Genomic DNA, 20976 nt, shown 5'->3' with positions numbered 1-20976 from the left:
TCCCTCTTACTCCCGCCATGTTAACTGGGGGAGCGGGGGCCAGGCGCGAACCCCCCACCGCCGCCGCCGCTGACAAGCGTGCTCCCCTGGAGACCTGGGAGGACGCGGCGGCCTGTAACGGCCTAGCCGCTTCCACCAGCCGCCGGGGAGGGGGCGCATTGCGGCGAGGGCGAGACATCCCACTACCTACAGAAAACTTTTACCACACTTATGCGCTGAAAGCCAGCAGGTGCAGCAAATGACTGCGGCCAGCAGCCAGACACTGAAAAAGGGGAGAATGACAGAAAAATAAAACACTCAAAATTGAAAAGAAGAATTTATACACGGAGATAGACAGAATAAGAAATAGAAAGCTTAGAGCGAATAGAATATAGAAAAATAGTAAATAAAGCGATACTTAGCCTATCCAGACTCCAGAGGGACCGCAATCTCCAGGGAATCCAAAAATGGCAAGAGGGATAATTTACCTCAGCTAACACTTATATAACCTTTCAAACTCCTCCCCCTACTCTGTCACTACTGGCTAACCCACCTGACCTGCAACCAACCAGCACCTAGCACTAAACCACCAATGACAACTGCTCTACTAATTCTTACTACAAAAACAGGGTGCTTATTTCATCTCAAGCTTAGGTAAGCTTTTGATTCTATTAATGTTCCGTACCAAACAACGTTACACTTCACGCTGCAATAGATCAGATCAACCAGGCAAAGCTGCAAACCTGCAGAGAACACGTCCAGCTCTCTCTCCTGCTGCCGGCTCTGGGGTCGGAGAGCTTCCTCCTATGGTTCCAGGGCTTTTCCACAGCCAGTGGGAACATTTCAGTGAGTAAAGAGCAATTAAGGCCTCAGTAATGTTTCTAAGCTATCATGGAACCACTAAGCCGCTAACATAAGATTTATCTTTAACTCCCAGGAAGAACATTCTGACACTGTGATAATAACACTAAAGGTGAGATTTATCAGAACTTGGAGAGAGATAAAGTGGAGAAAATAAACAACCAACCAATCAGCTGCTGTGTTTTATCAAACACAGACTGGCAGTTAGGAGCTGAATAGTTTCCATCTTATCTTTTTTGTTCATGTAGGCTAAGCTCACATAGTTTTTGCCAATGGATTTGCATTCTATTCAGGATTGGACCTGAAACACACTTAATAATTTAAGATTTTAATAGGAGACAGAACTGAGCTTTCTAAGCACACATTCTCCCACCTCATGCCTTTTTGTTCTTCCTGGCAGCTGCCCTCTTGTCCATTGTGCTGATTGCATTAGCATTACTGCCTCACAGCACTGAGGTCATGAGTTTGATTCCCACCATGGCCCTAACTGGTGTTTGCATATTCTTCCCAATGCTTGCATGTGTTTCCTCTGGGTGCTCCGGTTTTCCACAGTCCCTAAATATATTGGTAGGTTAATTGGCTCCCAACAAAATTAAACCTAGTATGAATGAGTGTGTAAATGTGGTAGGGAATATATATTGTAAGCTCCACTGGACAGAGACAGATGTCACTGACAAAACATACTCTGTACAGCGATGTGGAATATGTGTGCGCTATATAAATGGTAATAATAAATACAGCAGAAGCTGCTGCCTCTGGGTATGTGCCGCTTTGCTTATCTGCCCCATATACTGCATGTTGTAGCCCCAGCTCTGATAACCGTGATCTGAGGTTTCACAATCCTCCATTGCTGAGTGTTGCCTTATACAAGAGCCTCTCTCTGATTATTACCATTACTGCCTAAGGAAAGAATTAAAGTGTCCTTCACAGGCGATAAATGGGGAAACTGGTACTGAACCGCAGAGCAGGCCAAAAGGCTAGCTAGCCAGTACCAAATTACATCTGATCAGACAGCGGCCAGTGCAGGCAGATGCATGCACAGCTGCAATTTCATTGGCTCAGCCAATGTCCAGATGCAAATGAGTCCTCAGTGGCCAAGTAGGGAATGCTCAGAAACCCGTCCTAACATGCATGCGTTATTCTAGCCACTCCCCTGTTACCTCCCCCAAACGCTGACTACCTGTCACTCACTTTACCTATAAATCCTCAGCCACTGATCATTTGTGCTAAATAAATAGTAGAATCTGATATGTTGCTACAGGCAACATCCCAGCTTAAGCAGAACTCACATCTTAGTGAATAAACCCCATCATTAGATTGATCCCATACTGTATGAGTGACATCATTAGTGGGGTCTTATGTGATTCCTGTGGAAGACTGCTGGGTGGTTGTTCTGGTCCGCTCGCACGGACTGTACATTCGCACGGGGACCAATGTCCGGCGCATGCGCAGCCGCATTTCTGTGCGTGTGCATATGCTGGGTGTGTGCAGCCACGGTGAACACTACACACACCCAACATTGCAGGTGGGGGGCGGTGGCGGATAGTCACGACCATGGGAACGCCCAGCGTCTCATGGGCATTCCCATGAAAGTGCTGGACGTTCCCATGGAAAATGCCCGGTGACGTGGGCGCCGGGGGCGGGCAGCTGACATCAATAGATGTGACAGCTACCTGCCCACTTCCTTCTGAATGCCCACGCACATCTAAGGTCATCTCAGAGTAACCTAATATGTGCATGTGCCTTCCACATCATTCGATGGTCAGCAACCATCGAATGATGTGGGTGTGTCCCCACGGCCTGTGATTGGATATTTATGTAAAAAATCCATTCGCAGCCCATGCAAGCGTATGCAGCATGCGAGGGGGCAACCTGGCATTAACTGGGCAGCATCTGGAGGACTTCCTTTAGGATCGGACTGATTGATCACCTTTCTGTCTTTAAAAAATCTCGGAGAGAACCAATGACTCAGGTTCTCAGATATTTTAAATATTACAGCAGGTTTTTTAGAAAGCGGTGTATATTGAAAAGGATCAGGGCCAGATTCCCTAGGCTTCAAAGGTGATAAAATGGAGCCAGCCAATCAGCTCCTCTCTGACATTTTTCAAACACAGTCTGTGACATGGCAGGTAGGAGCTGATTGGCTGGCTGTTTATCGCTCTTCATTTTATCACTTTTGAAGCTTAGAGAATCTGGCCCTCAGTGAGCAAAGTATTGCGGTTTCTCCTAATGATGTTCTTGATTTTCCGTGAAGCTCCGTTAAATTTAGATATAATAAGTGGCTGTTCGAGTATTTGATTCTGCCCCTCAGCCATCTATCGGAATACAGGATCACTCACCCTTCCCAATACTCACATTCACTTATTTAAAAAAAAAAAAATATTAGTGTACAATGAGCGGCCGCGGGATGTATTGTACTGAGCCGAATGCGAATATTAAATGATGAACCATTTTCGTTCTGCTGCTAAAATGTCATTAAATGAAATTGAAGAAAATATAGTTTAATAGACTAGCGCTTTGTCCTCAGCCAGTGCGCTGGCGCCATCTGCCCAGCTGATGTGATCAGGATACGCTGTCCCAGAATGGACCTAGGCCATTACCATGACAGCTGTGTGTTATAAAGTATTATGCCTGTGTATCTATCAGAGGACCCGAGCAGGCTGCTGACAGCCTTTGCCTCTTGTGCTTTGTAATAACCAATTAATGCAGCGTATTATTATATGAGCTTCTGACTATAGGTCAGGCTGAGTGCCGGGCTATAGGGATATTGTGTTCTATGGTGTAAGTAAAAGCCACTAGTCCGGGGCCAGGTCATGCAGTCGCTCAGGCCTGGCCGAACTGTGGCTTTTTCTGGCGATTCACTCCGCAGCGCTACCACTGCGGAGGGAGGTCAGAGCATACAGAAATGCGGTAATAACCCGATAACGGGGCTTTTACCGCATTTCTGTCTTAGAGAATCGCCCCCCCCCCCCCCCCCCCCCCAGTGTGCCTCGTACTTCAGTGCAATGTTCTGGTGCAATGTTCACTTGTGCCTGACTTGCCGTTTCCAATCTCCACTAGCAGCTGATGGAGCGTTATTGGGGGTAATGGGACATTCAACTAAAAGGCTGGTGCTGGGGGTGCACACTAATTATGGTGATGTCTATGAAGCGGCTGACTTATGGTTGATTACGGCTTACGTGCAGGGCCGGCTCTACCACTAGGCAGCTGTCTAGGGCGCCAGGATCTAGGGGGGCGCCACCAAGTCTGCCTATCAAAAAATCAAGGATGTCTGTGAGGATCCTTGTTGTACTTAATGAGGGTGTTTGCTGTGGAATCTCTATGACCTCACCTCCATACTTTCTCTTGAGGCATACTTCCCTATTTTGCCCTGTACTCTGTTGTGGGTGGCAAAGGGGAGGGTGCTGGGGGCCTCCAGAGAAAGCAGGGGTCTTGCCCAACTACCTGGGGGGCTGGGAGGACCACTCAATTTTGGGAGGCTCCCTGCCATTCCAGAATGTTAGGCAAGTATGAATTAAGGGGTTGGAAAATGGTTATTGGTGGCAGTATGGGGGGCAGCAGGTTGAAGTTTTGCCTAGGGTGTTGATAAGCCTTACACCGGCCCTGCTTACATATCCAACTCCGCTTTGGCCTAGCTCACATAACACATAGGGCCAGATGTACTAAGCTTGAAAAATTATAAAATGTGGAGTGATAAGCCACCCATCAGCTCCTAACTGCCAGGTCACAGGCTGTTTTGAAAAATGACAGGTAGGAGCTGATTGGCTCCATTTTATCACCTTTTAAGCTTAGTACATCTGGCCCATTGTCAGCTGTGGAAGGTCATCTTGATTTCAACAATGCAACGTAAAGCAAGGTCACACTTGCCATTTGCGCGCATTCAATTGTCATGTATGTATGTAACAGGACCATGCATTCAGTGTCTGACAACCTTTAGGCAGTACAGGCTCCAGGCTAGGGCTCCGGAAGTTTGGGGCACCACACTTTTGGAAGACAAGGAATGAAAGACCATGTTCCGTCCATGTTGGCGGTAATTGTAGAGCTTGATTAAGAAAAAAAAGCTTGATCATTAGCCAGCCGCTGCTGGGTGGTGTTGAGAGGAAAGTTTTAACGTGACTGCAAGCTGGCTGTGCCTATGTAACCATGATGCTTATTGCTAGAACTGTTACATCATGCACATTGTGCTGCAGCGCCATCTGTGCATCCTGTTGAGCTGTGTGCGATTTCTATATAGACTCTTCCTCTCTCCTTTACACTCCACCAGTATCATTGGATGCCAAGACAAATCTCAGCTGTATAACTTTTGTTACCTACACATTTTCAGTATGGGCACGTGTCAGACCTGTTCGCTGGGCTCCAAAAGTTCGGACCCTAGCAATCATGTAAACGACACCCTGCCTGAGCCTCCGATGCACCTGTGCATGGCTGCAAACATGTTTGTAGCCTTTCACACATGGGGGAAAACCATTTGCAATTACTCACTATCGAAAGCCATCGCTGGCTTCATTTGCAAGGGGACCCCGTGCATGCACACCATGTACCAAGGGCATGCGCAGTCATTCGATAATCGCTTAAATTCACCCCAGACCCATTGTGAGTATTGATTTCCTGAGCATGCATACCAACCATTCCCTGTAGTTAGCAGTAATACAGGGTTTGCTACGTCAAGCAGGGCCGGGGTACAAACCGATCAGCAAAGGCATGCAAAGCAGGAAAGCGCCGGGCTGCAGAGGTGCTCTCCCTGCTCTGTACCCTGCTGAAGTCTATTGTTGCTTGTGTATATGTGTGTGTGTGTGTTGTGTATAAGAGGTGCTACTACTATGGGCATTATGTATAAGGTACACTAGTATTATATGTGGGCATTACGTAAGGGATGCTACTTCTGTAGCATTATATAAAAGGGGAGCTACTGTGTAGTGTAACATGAATAAGGGGCAGTACTATATGGTGTAGTATGGATCAAGGGTACTACATGCGGTGGAATGTGAATAAGGTGCTTACTGTGCCATAATTTGAAATGGGGGTGATATTGTGTGACCATGCCCTTTCCTTGTAAGACCACACCCTGTTCTTCTGGCGTAGGACTTTGACACATGCTGTCCCTATATAAGGTATTGAAGGGCACACATTTATAGTTTCCAGGGGCGTCGAGCACCCCAGCCCTGGCCCTGGTGCCCTGCAACAAGTTTGTCAGCCTAGGATGTCCAAAACCCTAATCAGTCCCTGATGCATTTCTTTCCCAAAGTCTGCACTTTCTCTGCATCCTGATCACTTGATTCATACTATGAATTTCATAGATAAAGCAAACTGTGGGTCACTCAGACCTGTTTTTACAAGAGTGCAAGCCTAGCCTGGAATTAATTGAAAGTCATAAATTCTGTGATCCCAACTCTCAGGCAGTGAGCAGTGCTAGCAGAGATTTAGGACAGTAAATGGTAGGCGAGTGCATAATATAATGCCATATTGCATACACAGACTTTCCACTTAGACAGGTGATACGAAAGGTTAAAAAGTTGTTTTACGTACGATCTTGATTACCTGGCACATTATTATTACATCCTTGAGGCCTTAATCCCAGTAGCTAGCAATTCCCCTAATGCTGTATACAACGTGATTGTATGAGAATAACGGCGTACACCGAGCTAACAATGACTTGATGATAAAATGATAATCACAGATCTACCTACCACAGTCATACTTTCTGGCATTAGTCTGGCGGTAATTTAGTGATATATTAGGATTTGCTCACTTAGGGCCTTATTCTAGTTCACTCTTAGAGGCAAATTCCTTCTTAGATGGACAAAACCATGTGCACTGCAGGTGGGGCAGATGTTACTTGTGCAGAGAGAATTAGATTTGGGTGGGGTTTTACTTCAAAGTGAGATCTATATTGCAGTGTAAAAATAAAGCAGTCAGTATTTTCCCTGCACAGAAACAAAATAACTCACCCAAATCTAATTCTCTCTGCACATTTTACGGTACTTGTTTCCTAGCACGGCCACAATCGTGGGGATCGTGTACCTTTAAGTTAAGGTACACGATCCCCACGATGGACCCGATTTACTTTGAAATCAGGTCCATTTTGCCGGCAAAGGTACAAAATCGGGGGGCATCGCGTCGGTCGGGACCATTAACATTGGTCCCGACGCGACCGACGCGATGCCCCCGATTTTGCCATAGGCTTCAATGTTAAAATATTTTGTAACATTGAAATCGTGAGCATCGCGTCGGTCTTGTGCCATTATAATGGCACAAGATGAGATGGACTTAATTAAGTCCATCTCACATTGAAAAAAATGTGAAATGGGCCAATATGACCCATTTCACATTATATATGGCCCCGTCATCACCCCACGATAGACGCCAAACCGAAGCGTGGCGAGCGCAGCGAGCCTGCGAGGGGCAGCGGTGCGCGTCCTCCGACCTTTTCATTCCCCTACTATCCACGTCGGCGTGGAGTTGATAATATATAGTGTGGCGAGCGGGTTGGCGTCTATCGTGGGCTGGGGTTTACGTCGTAAAATTTGGGGGTCTAGGGAATAATTTACATTGGATTCAATCAAAAAATCGGGTCTGTCGCGTCGATCGCATCGCATGCGACCAAATCGCATGCAATGCGATTAACGCGATTTTTCCGACACGACCACCCCGATGTAAATCGGGGTGGCCGTGCTAGGAAACAAGTACCCATTTTACATCTGCCCCCCTGCAGTGCACATGGTTTTGTCCATCTAAGAAGGATTTTGTCAGAAAGAGTGAACAAGAATAAGGCCCACAATGCCAATGAGACTAGACATGGTTCCCCTAGTGGTGCTGCTGCCTCTATGTGGGATGATGGGTCATACTGGAAGCTGCATTACACGCATAGTACGGATGTATATGAAGGAGTGGAGGAGGCGAGTAAATCACATACATGTGGTAGAACTCATATGTACTGTACTAATGTACTGACACTATCAGGCCATTCAGAGACAGAATGTCCCCATCTGTCACTTGGTTGGAGGTGCCTATGTATCTCAGGTACGGGAATCATTCATATCTGTCAGCCTAGCGGGGCTGGCAGCTATGGATTGAAGATGTTGCAAAACTGATTATAGATATGGTGAAACGCGTTTCACCATGTGGTTTCCCCACTAAACAGTGATATAGGGAATAGATTATAATATTTAATAATACACCTGTTCAGTCCCAGCCTGCCATCCTTAATCAATGCATCTGTAGCCATCTGCTGCGTCTTTATCCATGGAACCAATATGTAGCATCCAATACACATTTCCCATTGTGTTCAGGTTGTGTCTGCTCCGCAACCCCATAGTTTACAGTCTATATTGTCTACCCCAGAAATACACGCTAGTGTCAATCTCATTAGAAGCCAGTTGATCGGTAATCCGGCATCAGTATTTTTTGGGATTGTGCAAACCAACAAGGGCACTAAGAGCAAACACACGCGAACATGGGGTGAAAACACAAACACCACACACATGATAGGCGGGATTTCACCCATCGCCCCAGTGTGGTGATACTGCAGTGTCCTAATCACTGCACCACCCTGATGAGCAGTAGGGGAAGGACTTCCCTTGTAGGTACAGTGTGGTTACCATTGATATGACAAGCCGTCATCTATGCTTAATGACTATGCAAGGAATCACCATTTATGGTTTTACCAACCAATGATCATCCCAATTCTTCGACAACAGAGCATAGGGGTGGGGCATGATGGGTGTCAGGGGTGGATCTATGCTCCGCGTCAAGACACCTAGTAAAAAAATTAACTTGGTTATGCTGGGCCATTGATTAACGTAAACCGCCTGGTTCTCCACTGACAGCAAAAGCATTCAACATCGGCCCTAAACCATCAATGATTAGGAATCATCGAAAGCCATCCCTACTCTCATGAGTTCCTTAGCGCCAAGGGGAGGCCGTCCAAAGCCCTAAAAGACCTGCAAAAAGAATCAGTCGCTTGGAAAATATTTAAACAAGCGAAACCAGTAAGACAAAAAGCAACGGGTTTGATTTATTTAATGAATCGCTTATAATTTAAAAAATAAATAAACGGAATAATTGCATCCGAGGTTATGATAGATACCCTGCAGTTTGTTCTCAGTACAAGGCCTTCTAACTCCCGGCACAGTGAAATATGCTTCTCCCTGAATGCAGACTATAAATTATTAGCAGCGCTGAACTTACATTACATTAGAACAGATTGTATTTGTATTTCTGGCCCTTTTTAAAAAATAAATATATATTTTTTTTTAAGATTTACTATAAAAGTATTTGCGTCCCAGCAGCAGCAGCGATGCCTAGCAGAGTTCTCTCTGGCTGCCTGGATGGAAATTTAGCATCAGTGTGGAATACCTGATCACCCCGGTTCTCTGCATAAACAAATAAATCTAATTACCTCGCTCGCTGTGACAGATTTAACAATGAGAAACAAATACCGGAGAGAAAATTGTTCCTTTGTTCAATAAAAGGATGGTTACTGCGCCGGTTATACATCATAGCCAATATACAAAGTGCATTTCTCAGCTTTGTACCAGATGGAAAAATGATCGCGCATATGAGATGTTCTTCATATTAATCTCTCGGAGAGAATAAAATATTGGCCGCCTTAAAACCGTTGAACGCGGATTCTAAATTCATACTTAATTCTGCTGACTGCAGCCGCTCCTGTAGATGGACCAGCAGGTGTGAGAGAGAGCAGTGAATGGTCCAAATCATCCAAGGGGGAATGGTATCGAACCATCTAAAGAGGACAAGCGGGGTTATCCTCCAATCCGCTGCTCGCTATCGTCTAGTACAGTCTATGTAACAATAATTGGAATTCGATTGGTTATTGACCATTTCCATGTTGACTTTTTGCATGTGTCGATCTTTTGTCAATGTCGACCTAGACCGTGTCGACCTTTTCCATGTGTAGACCTATTGACTGTCGACTGCAACAAATACAATATACTGTAGCATGTATAATAACATTGAGAAGTATACATTGGCATTAATATGTACATGGGTATTCAGGTTCATCACTGCAGCTCCATCATGGGCATCAAAGTACAGATTATCAGTACTTTGGGCTTGTGCGGGACCCGTTCTTTTTCAAGTCTTGCTACACAGGATGCAGGGGCTGCATTGGACTGTCAGTGGGGGTAGGGGTGGTCCGTTGTTTGGGGAGGGAGGAGAGGCCAGGGATCTCTGTTGTTGCATTGAGGTTTCCTGGCCTCTACAAATGGCGGTTTGCCTGTCCCCATGGGCCAAGGCTAGGATGTTCTGCGCCCCCCCCCCCCCCCCCCCCCTGGAAAAAATTTTTTGCACCCTCCCTCCTACAAGTAATTACAGGATAGTGCGTTTTTGGCACACACTGCAAAAAAGGGGTCTGGTCTAGCATAGGAGGGGGGCTGCCGCTGCCCATACTGCCAGGTCTCCACTTTCCAGGATCCCAACAACAGCAGTGTCCGTATAACACTTAACCTAATAGTGCCCTTTATACATAACACCTTACAGTAGTAGTGTCACACATAATTCCTACAGTGGTAGTGTCTCTTACACATTACATCCTCAGTAGTAGTGTACATTACACAACACCCACAGTAGTAGTGCCACACATAATTCCTACAGTGGTAGTGTCTCTTACACATTACATCCACAGTAGTAGTGTATATTACACAACACCCACAGTAGTAGTGCCACACATAATTCCTACAGTGGTAGTGTCTCTTACACATTACATCCTCAGTAATAGTGCACATTACACAACACCCACAGTAGTAGTGCCACACAAAACATATATTATATAGATGGATATAGAGCACAAGCTCCATTGCATATCTCCAAAATGTCAAAGGATGCAGCTCTGGACCTCCCCCCCCAGCTGCGGATGAAAAGGAGGCCGGGACTCAGCTAAAGGGGTGGGACCTCATATGAAGGGGGCAGGGCCTCAGGACATGATTCCCTATCGTAGTCCCATTTGAGGCTCCCCGAACAACTGGGCAGCCTCTGGCTCCCATCCCTACACTGAACAGTGATCACCGGATGCCCCAACTTCCAAGGAATCAGTAGTGATTCCGACCACACCACAATCTGGTCCCATTGAACTTGTGTGTACATAGATATGTGCACAGGTTTGTTTGTTTTTTTCCATTCCTTCTCAGAAATACAAATGATCCCATATCTTGGCATTAGTTATATAGGACAGCACAGCTGCAAATCTGCTCTTATGCAAGGTTTACCAAGACACAGAAGTATAATAATAAGCAATGCAGCATTTTTCCAGAGTCACAGATGGTACAATGAAAGTCATCCCTTTTATGACATATTTAAGTTAATGAGAAGCACACATTCAATGCAAAGCACTTTGCCGAGTGCCAGGAAGAGCGGCGGTGCATTACCATGTGCGGGGAAGGTGATGTACTCAGCAATTATGGCGTGAGTTATGTTACCTACTTTCCCCAGCTCAGGCTGGTAATGTCTATTGCTGGGAATATTTACAGTAAGAAATGCATTTCTTCCAATACCTGATGGTAATTTTATTCACACGTGTACCTCGACATCGCATTGTCTTGTAGACAGCGGAATATTTATGCTGCGCGGAAATAACAGGGTGACGAGGTTTTCCAAAGATTTGTTTAAAATTCTGTTTGCAGTATTTCATATTGCTGATGACCGCACTGAGGGAACCAGCCTGCGGCAATCGGCTTGTGAGACGCTTCATCCAGATATACACGGCCAGATGTATCAAGCTACCGTAGCTATTTAGAAAGTTGACTACTGGATAATCACCAAACCCTTTTTTATTGTCTTCTATTTAAACTACCAACTATTATTTCAGTCTCCCTGGTAAAGTACCAGCCAACCAGCTCCGAACTTATTTGACTTGCATAGCCTCTGACATGGTCAAGGTTTTATATATCTGTCCCAAATCTTTTAAAAGGTCAATTTACAAAATATTTAGATTTGAACCCATTAATGATCTGCAACCAAATACAGGATTTTAGTTTGTTGCTTGCGTAACTGAACTTTCGCCTCCATTACATATTAAATAATATAGTATCATTATTTTTGCACTTCCACATGCCCCTTTTATGCCATCAGATCCCTCCACATGCACCTTATATGCCATCAGATCCATCCACATGCCCCTTATATGGCATCAGATTCCTACACATGCCCCTTATATGCCATCAGATCCATCCACATGCCCCTTTTATGCCATCAGATTTCTCTACTTGCACCTTTTGGACCTTTCTGCTGCCTTTGACACTGTGCATCACCCTCTCCTCCTCCATACACTCCAAAACATTGGCCTATCTGGCAAGGTCTTCGACTGGTTTTCCTATTACCTCACCAACCGCTCCTTCTCAGTATCTGCCTCTGGCAACACCTCACCACCTTCCATCCTTCCTGTCGATGTCCCTCAGGGTACCGTCCTTGGCCCCCTTCTGTTCTCCCTGTACACCTCTTCTCTGGGTGCACTCATTAACTCCTTTGGCCTCCAATACACCTATTTGCGGATGACACACAAATCTACCTCTCCTCTCCTGATCAGTCCCCCGCTGTTCTCTCTCTGGTTTCCAACTGCCTCTCCGCTATCTCCTCCTGGATGTCTGAGCGCTCTTTGAAGCTCAATATGGACAAAACTGAACTGACAGACAGCCGGAGAAATCAGGAGACATTCTAGCAATGATATTGTTACGAATGCCCAGAAGTACATATCTCGCCATTTTAATTAAGGGCAAATACTGCCAATATTGCAGTTACATGAATGTCTATTGGACGAAATTACGATTTCTGGTCATGTGACCTTCGGGAAAGCCGATGATTGGCTTAATCGTCCGCTCAGTGTTAAACAGGTGTTTTATGTTAGCAATTTAGGAATCCCTTTTAAGGATGGAAAATATGGACTTTTTATTCACTGCCTTGATAAAGACCATGGCTGTGGTCGGAACGCGTTGGCCTAAATCAGCTAAGAGGACCTTCATACAGTATATCCCTGAGAAGGAGACACTTGCCGGGACTCTGCTGCAGTGGGATGCGGTCATTTGGTCTACTGCATTATGGTCGACAGTCATTAGGTCGAATCCATTAGGTCGACATGCTAAAAGGTCGACATGACTCTAGGTCGACATGGGAAAAGGTCGACATGATTCTAGTTCGAAAGGTCATTAGTTCGACAAGGTCATTAGTTCGACATTGTCTATGTCGACATTCACAAGGTCGACATGGAGTTTTTCACTGTTTTTTGAGCCAACATGTGCCGACAGGCGGTATTTCATGCCCTACCATCCACTAGGGCGTGGTGGGAGAATAAAATAGTGTGCCGAGCGTAGCGAGGCACCGTGCCCGACGCATAGCGAGCGCAGCGAGCGATGCGAGGGGATGCAGTGCACTTTAAACTGTGTCCATGTCGACTGTGTTGACATTCAGGTAAAAAAACAGTGAAAAACCCCATGTCGACCTTGTGAATGTCGACATAGACAATGTCGAACTAATGACCTTGTCGAACTAATGACCTGTCGAACTAATGACCTTTCGACCTAGAATCATGTCGACCTTTTCCCATGTCGACCTAGAGTCATGTCGACCTTTTAGCATGTCGACCTAATGGATTCGACCTAATGACTTTCGACCATAATGCAATAGACCAAATGATCCCAACCCGCTGCAGTGATCCCCGGATTGGTGAACTGTCATCTTACTGTTATTTCCTTAAGATGCTGTTTTGAGAACTAATTACATCTAGTTCTCCGCGCTTTTAGGTAATTACAGACCCCATTCTGTTTGAGGATATGGGTGGACCTTAATGCTGAAAGTTTTTATTCATATTGCCTTTGAGAGAACTTTTTCATTAAGGTTCTCTGGCCCATTTTTATTCGGTAACTGTGCATGTTACTTGGAAATTCCTGGAGGGACTTATCACTTTTGTGTTTTATTGTATTAAATTATGTTACGCTATGATATATATTTGTCTCTGTTTTATGACCACACTGATGACATAATTGAGGATACTTAAGAATAGCTTCATCTGTGAAAAACTTAATAATTACAAAGGGGTTGTATATTCTCTATATTGTATGCATGTGATAGTGGAGATGCTGAAGTGTATGGTGTTTTGCTAAACCTTAAAACTGAACTCATTATATTTCCCCCACCTAGAGCCACACCCCCTAATAATATCTCTATCACCATTAACAACACCATCATCTCCCCCGTTCCCCAACTCCGCTGCCTGGGTGTCACTCTTGACTCCTCCCTCTCCTTTCCACCCCACATCCAAGCTCTGGCCCATTCTTGCCGGTTCCAGTAATGCAACATTGCTCGCATCAGGCCTTTTCCCTCAGAGTGCAACTAAGCTCATCATCCACTCACTGGTCATCTCACGGCTCGACTACTGCAATGTTCTCCTCACCGGCCTCGCTCGATCCCAACTGGCTCCTCTCCAATCTGTCCTCAACTCTGCAGCCAGGCTTATCTTCCTCTCCCGCCGCTCTAATTCTGCCACTCCCCTTCAACAAAATCTGCACTGGCTTCCATTCCCCTACAGAATCCTCTTCAAACACCTCACACTCACATACAGGGCCATCTCTAATTCCATTGCTCCATATATCTCTAACCTCATCTCCATTCATACACCCTCCCGCCCTCTACGGTCGGCTAACGTCATCTTTCCTCCACCCTGATCACTGCAAGAGTTCAGGACTTTGCCCATGCTGCACCCCTTCAGTGCAATGCACTCCCTCGCTCCATTAGACTCTCTCTGACCCTGCAAAGTTTCAAACGAGCACTGAAAACTCACCTATTGATCAAAGCGTACCCTTCCGCTGCATAAATTATCCCTGCAGCTGCTTCTCCGACCCCGTGCCTGTTTACATCCTGCTATCTAACCACCACCCACTTGCTTGCACCTCATGTAATCTGTCTGTCTCCCCTTCCTACTAGATTGTAAGCTCCTCCGAGCAGGGCCCTCTTCCCTCCTGTTGTCAAAGCCCTCTTCTCTTCACATTTCACTCACAGCTCTCCCATACTCCAACACTCAGTGACCATCTTCGTCTGCATACTCATCTCCATCATTGGCCTCAAGCCTCTAGTTGTATGTTTATTGAGTCCTCACTACTTACATTTAAGCTGTAATGTGTATTGAACTGTGGCACTCTTTACCTGTACTCTATTTTTGTTATTTATTCAATGTAATACTAAGTTTTGTCTCCCTGTACTGTCCCTTTGTACAGCGCTGCAAAACACTTGTGTCGCCTTATGAATAAAATAATAATAATAATAATAATAAAGCCATCAGACACCTCCACATGCCCCTTATATGCCATCAGACACCTCCACATACCCCTTATATGCCATCAGACCCCTCCATATGCCCCTTATATGCCATCATATCCATCTACATGCCCCTTATATGCCATCAGACACCTCCACACAGGGGTGTAACTAGACCTTTGCGGGCCCCATAGCAAAATTCTAAATGGGGCCCCCTGGTTTGGTGTCTGATAGGGGAGTGGAGGGGCAGGACCGGGCACAGTGGACACTGACGTGCAAGTTATATAAATTTGATTGAGCAGCTGTCACACTGTGTGTGTGTATGTGTATATATATACTAGGTGATTCATCGCGCCCTACAGGCGCTCTTCACACCGTCGGCTGCACCCCCTTAATTTGTGAACATTTGTATATGAGAAAGATGGTTAGAATTGTATGACAGATGCCTGTATTGCAACTTCAGTTATAGGTGAAATGTGTTAAATAGAGAGCATATGATGTGGAAGGGGGTGTGTATTGTTTTGTTTAATTAAAAAGCGGTTACAGAGTAAGATGTACATTGATAGTGTGGATGGTACAGTGACATTTGTGGGTGTGGGGGGGGACTGTGTGTGCATGTTGTTTAGGTGTGTGTGTGTGCAATAGTATAGTAGGGTGTTTCTGAGTCAGCGGCTCCCCACTGGCGGAGGTCACGACACAGGAAAACAGGAGGCTGGGTAGTGATAGGGGTGTGTGGGAATAAGGGGGACTAAAGAGGAGGGTGGGATATACTGTGCTGCTTCTGCCAGTGGGTGAGGGTCCAGCGTGGCAGCACAGGAGTACAGGATGGTGGCCCTTAGTCAGTGTCTCCTCCTACTGGGTGGGAGTTCGGGTGCATGAGAGCAGGAGGCTGGGCTATGAGGCATGATAGGGGCATGTGGGCAAAACAGCGTCAGCGACTCCCCAGTGGTGGAAGTTACGGTTCAGGAGAGCAGGAAGCTGGATAGTGATAGGGGTGTGTGAGTATACGGGGGACTAAAGGGGTGCCGTGAATTGCGGGAGGGGCGCGGGGGGTGCCGTAAATCAAGGGAGGGAGGGGACGCAGGTGTCAGCGAATCGCGGGAGAGGGCGGGGGTCTGCAAAGCGTGGGAGGGGGCGTGAATTGCGTGAGGGGGGGTTGCGAATCGCGGGAGGGGGGGTGCGCGGGGGGGCCGTGAATTGCGGGAGGGGGGGGGCACGGGGCGCGATGAATCACCTAGTTGGTTATATATTCTTGTAGAAGGATGGTAGGATGTTGCTGTCATTCAGAATGCATTTACATAAACAGTAATAGTAGCAGTAAAAGGTCTGACTTAAAACACCTACAGTAAAACAGAACAGGTTATATATTATACAAAGAATTGGTTGATGATGTGTAGGTTGACGTGCACATAGTTCATAGTTGTCACTGGAAAAAAATTGCTACAAGAAAAAATCAACACAGAAAGTTCAACACATGTAAATGTTGACATAAGTGTGGCACTTCATCGGTGTCCATGTCGACACATGAGAATGAATATGAAAACAATTAAAAAAAAGAAAAATAAATCTTCAAAAACTCATGTCAACCTTTTTCATTGTCGACCATAGCCGTGCCAGTGTTTTGCATGTGCCATTTAATCCTGGGGTTGCCGTGAATCACGCGCGGGGGTGGGGGAGGGACGAGGTGAGGGGTGTCCGCGAATCATGGGAGGAGGGGTCGTGGGTGGATGCCGTGAATTGCGGGAGGATGGGTCGCGGAGGCGCGGAGGGTTACAGTGAATTGCGGGAGGGTGGGTCGCGGGGGCGGTGGGTTGCCGCAATGACAGGAGGGGGGTCAGGGGTGGGGAATCGCGGTAGGGGAATCGTGGGGGGCACCGTGAACCGCGGTAGGGGGGGTCGTGGGGGGCACCGTGAACCGCGGGAGGGGGGGCCCGGGGGTTGGCACGAATTGCAGGAGGGGGGGTGTCACGGGGTGGGGCCGTGAATCGCGGGAGTCCCCGGGGGTGCCGCGAATTGCGGGGGGTGTGCTGCAAATCGCGGGAGGGGGGTCGCGGGGGGTGCCGCGAATCGCCACATGAAAAAAATCAACACAGAAAGGTCAACACATGTAAATGTTGACATAAGTGTGGCACTTCATTGGTGTCCATGTCGACACATGAGAATGAATATGAAAATATTGAAAAAGTGAAAAATAAATCTTGTCAACCTTTTTCATTGTTGACCATAGCCATGTCAGTGTTTTGCATGTGCCATTTAATCGTGGGGATGCCGTGAATGGGGGGGGGAGGAGGGAGGTGCATACCCAACATGACCCTCTCCAGGAGGGACACATTGCTCTGTTTCTGGACTTTCTTCTTAATTTATGGATTACCATCACCTGTGCTTAAACACCTTTCTTATCAATTACCCTGTTTAAAATGGTGATGACAATCATAAATTAAGATGGAAGTCCACAAACAGAGCATTCTGTCCCTCCTGGAGAGGGTCATGTTGGGAGGTATGGAGGTGTGGGGCGCTCACCTGGTGTGTCTGGTGTCAGTGGCGTAACTTCAAATCTTGAGCCCCCCCGCCAAAAGTTTCTTTGCGCCCCCCAGCCCCCCCCCCCCCCGGCCGCCCGCCCACCAGCCATACTTACATACATAGGAGTCCGGCTGTCAGCGATGCGGGCAGCGGGTGGGAGCCGGGCTGTCATCGTGCGGGTGGGAGCTGGGATGCCTGTCAGCGCTGCGGTGGTCCCGGCTCCCGTCCTGGCTTCAGTTCATTCTGATATGAAGAACGGACCATCACAAAATGTCTGCCCCCATACAGCAGACAGTTTCAGAGAACTGTCGCTATATGGGGGCGGACATTTTTTAATGGTCCGTCTCCATAGGCTCAGAATGAAGCCAGGACGGGAGCCGGGACCACCGCAGCGCTGACAGGTAAAGCTGCGGTGCATATGGGGGAGGCGGGGGAGCAGGCAGGCAGGCATTACAATAGCACCGCAGCCACCCGGCGCCCGCACTTACACTGCGCCTCCCCGCGACCGCGGGGGCTGCGGTGCTATTGTTACGCCACTGTCTGGTGTGTAGCTGTGTCTTTGCTGTGTAACATGGAGAGGCAGAGGGTGTCTGGCACTGTCTGTGGGCTCACTGGGCTGGTTCTCTGTCATGTGAGTCAGTCATGTGAGTCAGAGGCTCCACCCAGGGTTATATCTCCAGACACACTTTGAGTGACAGATGTAGCCAAATATATCAGATATAAATATATATATATATATATATATATATACAGTACACAATATGCCATTACCCCCCCCCCCCCCAGTCCCCCTCCTCCCCCTGAACACTGTGTCCTGCACCCTCTTACTCCTGTCACTTACCCATGCACCGGAAAGCCGCAGCGGCCAGCGCAGCCCTCACCTGCACAATAAAGCATGAACATCCTTCTCTCACCTGTCCTCCGCAGAACAGGAGAAGCTCAGCCTAGTAACCCCATCGCATGCTCTGTAGTGCAGCAGGTCAAATGGGCCGGCGCTTGCGGGGGCGGGCTCCGCCGCGAGAGGGAACATGAGACTCGCCCACCACCAATCAACTGCTGCTGGGACGACTATAATATAAACATCTTTGCACAGACGTCCCAGCAGCTGAGCAGCACCAAGCCGCATTACGTTAAGTAATGTGCCCCGTATCGGCCTGCATTCTGCATGATCAGCGTGACTGGGTGCAGGGGAGCGGCGGGCAGTGCGCCAGGTTTTCTGTGTGCAGGGGCTACTGCAAGCGGCTCTGGCATCTGCCGCTCCCCTGGGCTGTGTGTCCTGTCTGCAAGCGGCAGAGGGAGGCGTCGCTCTCCTATACGCCGACCTCCTGCCGGGTGTCCGTCAATGAAGGGGGACACACTGGCGCAGCCTCTGCCCACGCTGCACAGAGGGTGCAGGGGATGCAGCTGCTATGGGGCCCCCCAAAGGCCCGGGCCCCATAGCAGCTGCACCCTCTGTAGTTACGCCACTGACTCCACATGCCCTTTATACCCACCACATTCCCTTTATATGCCATCAGACCCCACCACATGCCCTTTATATGCCATCAGACCCCTCCACATGTCCCTTACATTCCATCAGATACCTCCACATGTCCCTTATATGCCATCAGACACCTCCACATGTCCCCTACATGCCATCAGACCCCTCCACATGCCCCTTATATGCCATCAGACACCTCCACATGTCCCCTACATGCCATCAGACCCCTCCACATGTCCCTTATATGCCATCAGACACCTCCACATGTCCCCTACATGCCATCAGACCCCTCCACATGTCCCTTATATGCCATCAGACACCTCCACATGTCCCCTACATGCCATCAGACCCCTCCACATGCCCCTTATATGCCATCAGACACCTCCACATGTCCCCTACATGCCATCAGATCCATCCACATGCCCCTTATATGCCATAAGACCCTCCACATGCCCTTTATATGTCACCAGACCCCTCCACATGCCCCTTATATGCCACCTGACCCCTCCACATGCCCTTTATATGCCTTCAGACTGTACCATATGCCCTTTTTTTCACTTACCTCTTTTGTGCTATCAATATGGAATGTACTCCCAACTGAACCCCATTCATCCCGCATCCCCCCCCCCCCCCCGCACTGCCGGCCGGGGAGGGACGTTGGGATGTCCAAAAAAAAGGGACTTTCCCATGATAAACGGGACAGTTGGGAGGTATGTAAATATCCATTGTCTGTATTATTCTATGCACTTTTCTAATCAAAAACTCTGGACTAAAAACTATATGACGGTTCTCTTATCATAACTCACCAATTGTCTAGCGGAATACGGTCACTAGGTTGACTCAACGAAGGTCGAGATACATTGATTGGGTCAACCACTGAAGGTCGGCAGGGCTTAGGTCAACACCTGAAATAGGTAGACATGGCTAGGGTCGAAAAGGATGGAAGGATCGACACAGGAATTAGCTCGACAATGGCAAGGTCGACAGTCAAAAGTTCGACATGAGTTTTTCACTATTTTTTTTCGAGCTGACAGGCAGAATTTCATTCCCTAAAAACAAACAGGAAGTTTGTGTAGAGCGCCAAGGTGTAATTAAAACACTAAATAGTTTTTAAAATAAGTAGGTTTGATCAATTGGGTATCACAAAGTAAAAATGCATTTAATTATCACAACAAATTAAAAAACACATTCAATACAATGCCCATTAATTTTACACCTAAAAGACTGATAATTATGCTTTGGTAAATTAAGGCATACAGTAAACCACTTGTCAATATGTAAGAAATAGGTGTTGGATACTAAAGTGAGTCCCGCTTGTTCCAAGATACTGCTACTTGTTGGTTTGGGTTTTTTTGAGGTCCCAAATTGAAAACGGGGCAAGGTAGGGTGGGGGAAGGTGGAAGTCCGGATTGACTTGTACTTTTGGGGATCCAGTTGGTCCTGCTGGAGGCCTTGGTCTCTGTTTCCACTGGTGGGCAAGATGTAAATACCTCACTGCAGGGATGAAAAAGGCTCCAGAAGTTAGCAGGTAAGAGTTCCCAATTTGTACATCCAGGTTGGGGGTGCCAGCGTGGAATTGCTGGGTCCGTGGGTATAGGCTGGTAGCTGGTTCAAGGGGTGATGGTGAGTATCCAAATGGTGGTCACAAAGCAGACAAGGGTTAATCTGACGCGTTTCGTTGCGCTCTGGCAACTTTCTCAAAGGTATGCCACTGTTAGCATGCTATGGGTTTATATACCTGATATCAGGAAGTGCATCATCATCATACAGGAAGTAGTTACCCAATTGATCATAAAAGGTTAAATACACAGTAATAATAAGTTTCTATACATCTTTTGAATAATATCGATGTATTTAGGTCACATAGGAGGCAGTCT

At 47.2% G+C, this 20976-nt stretch overlaps 1 long non-coding RNA gene across 1 annotated transcript in view; it reads left to right on the top strand.

The window, feature by feature from the left end:
• The first annotated feature begins 464 nt into the window (after positions 1 to 464).
• Positions 465 to 20976, top strand: part of LOC146058708 (uncharacterized) — a 34041-nt gene continuing 13529 nt past the window's right edge. Inside the window, exons 1-2 of the long non-coding RNA XR_014469908.1 lie at positions 465 to 825; positions 917 to 952. This is a non-coding gene — a long non-coding RNA (uncharacterized LOC146058708). The remainder of the gene's footprint in view (positions 826 to 916; positions 953 to 20976) is intronic.

The sequence above is a fragment of the Crinia signifera genome, chromosome 2 (assembly GCF_055691185.1).
Source record: "Crinia signifera chromosome 2, ASM5569118v1, whole genome shotgun sequence".
Classification (NCBI taxonomy): domain Eukaryota; kingdom Metazoa; phylum Chordata; class Amphibia; order Anura; family Myobatrachidae; genus Crinia; species Crinia signifera.
Note: the sequence above shows the minus strand (reverse complement) of the source record. Positions and strands in the feature narration are given on the sequence as shown.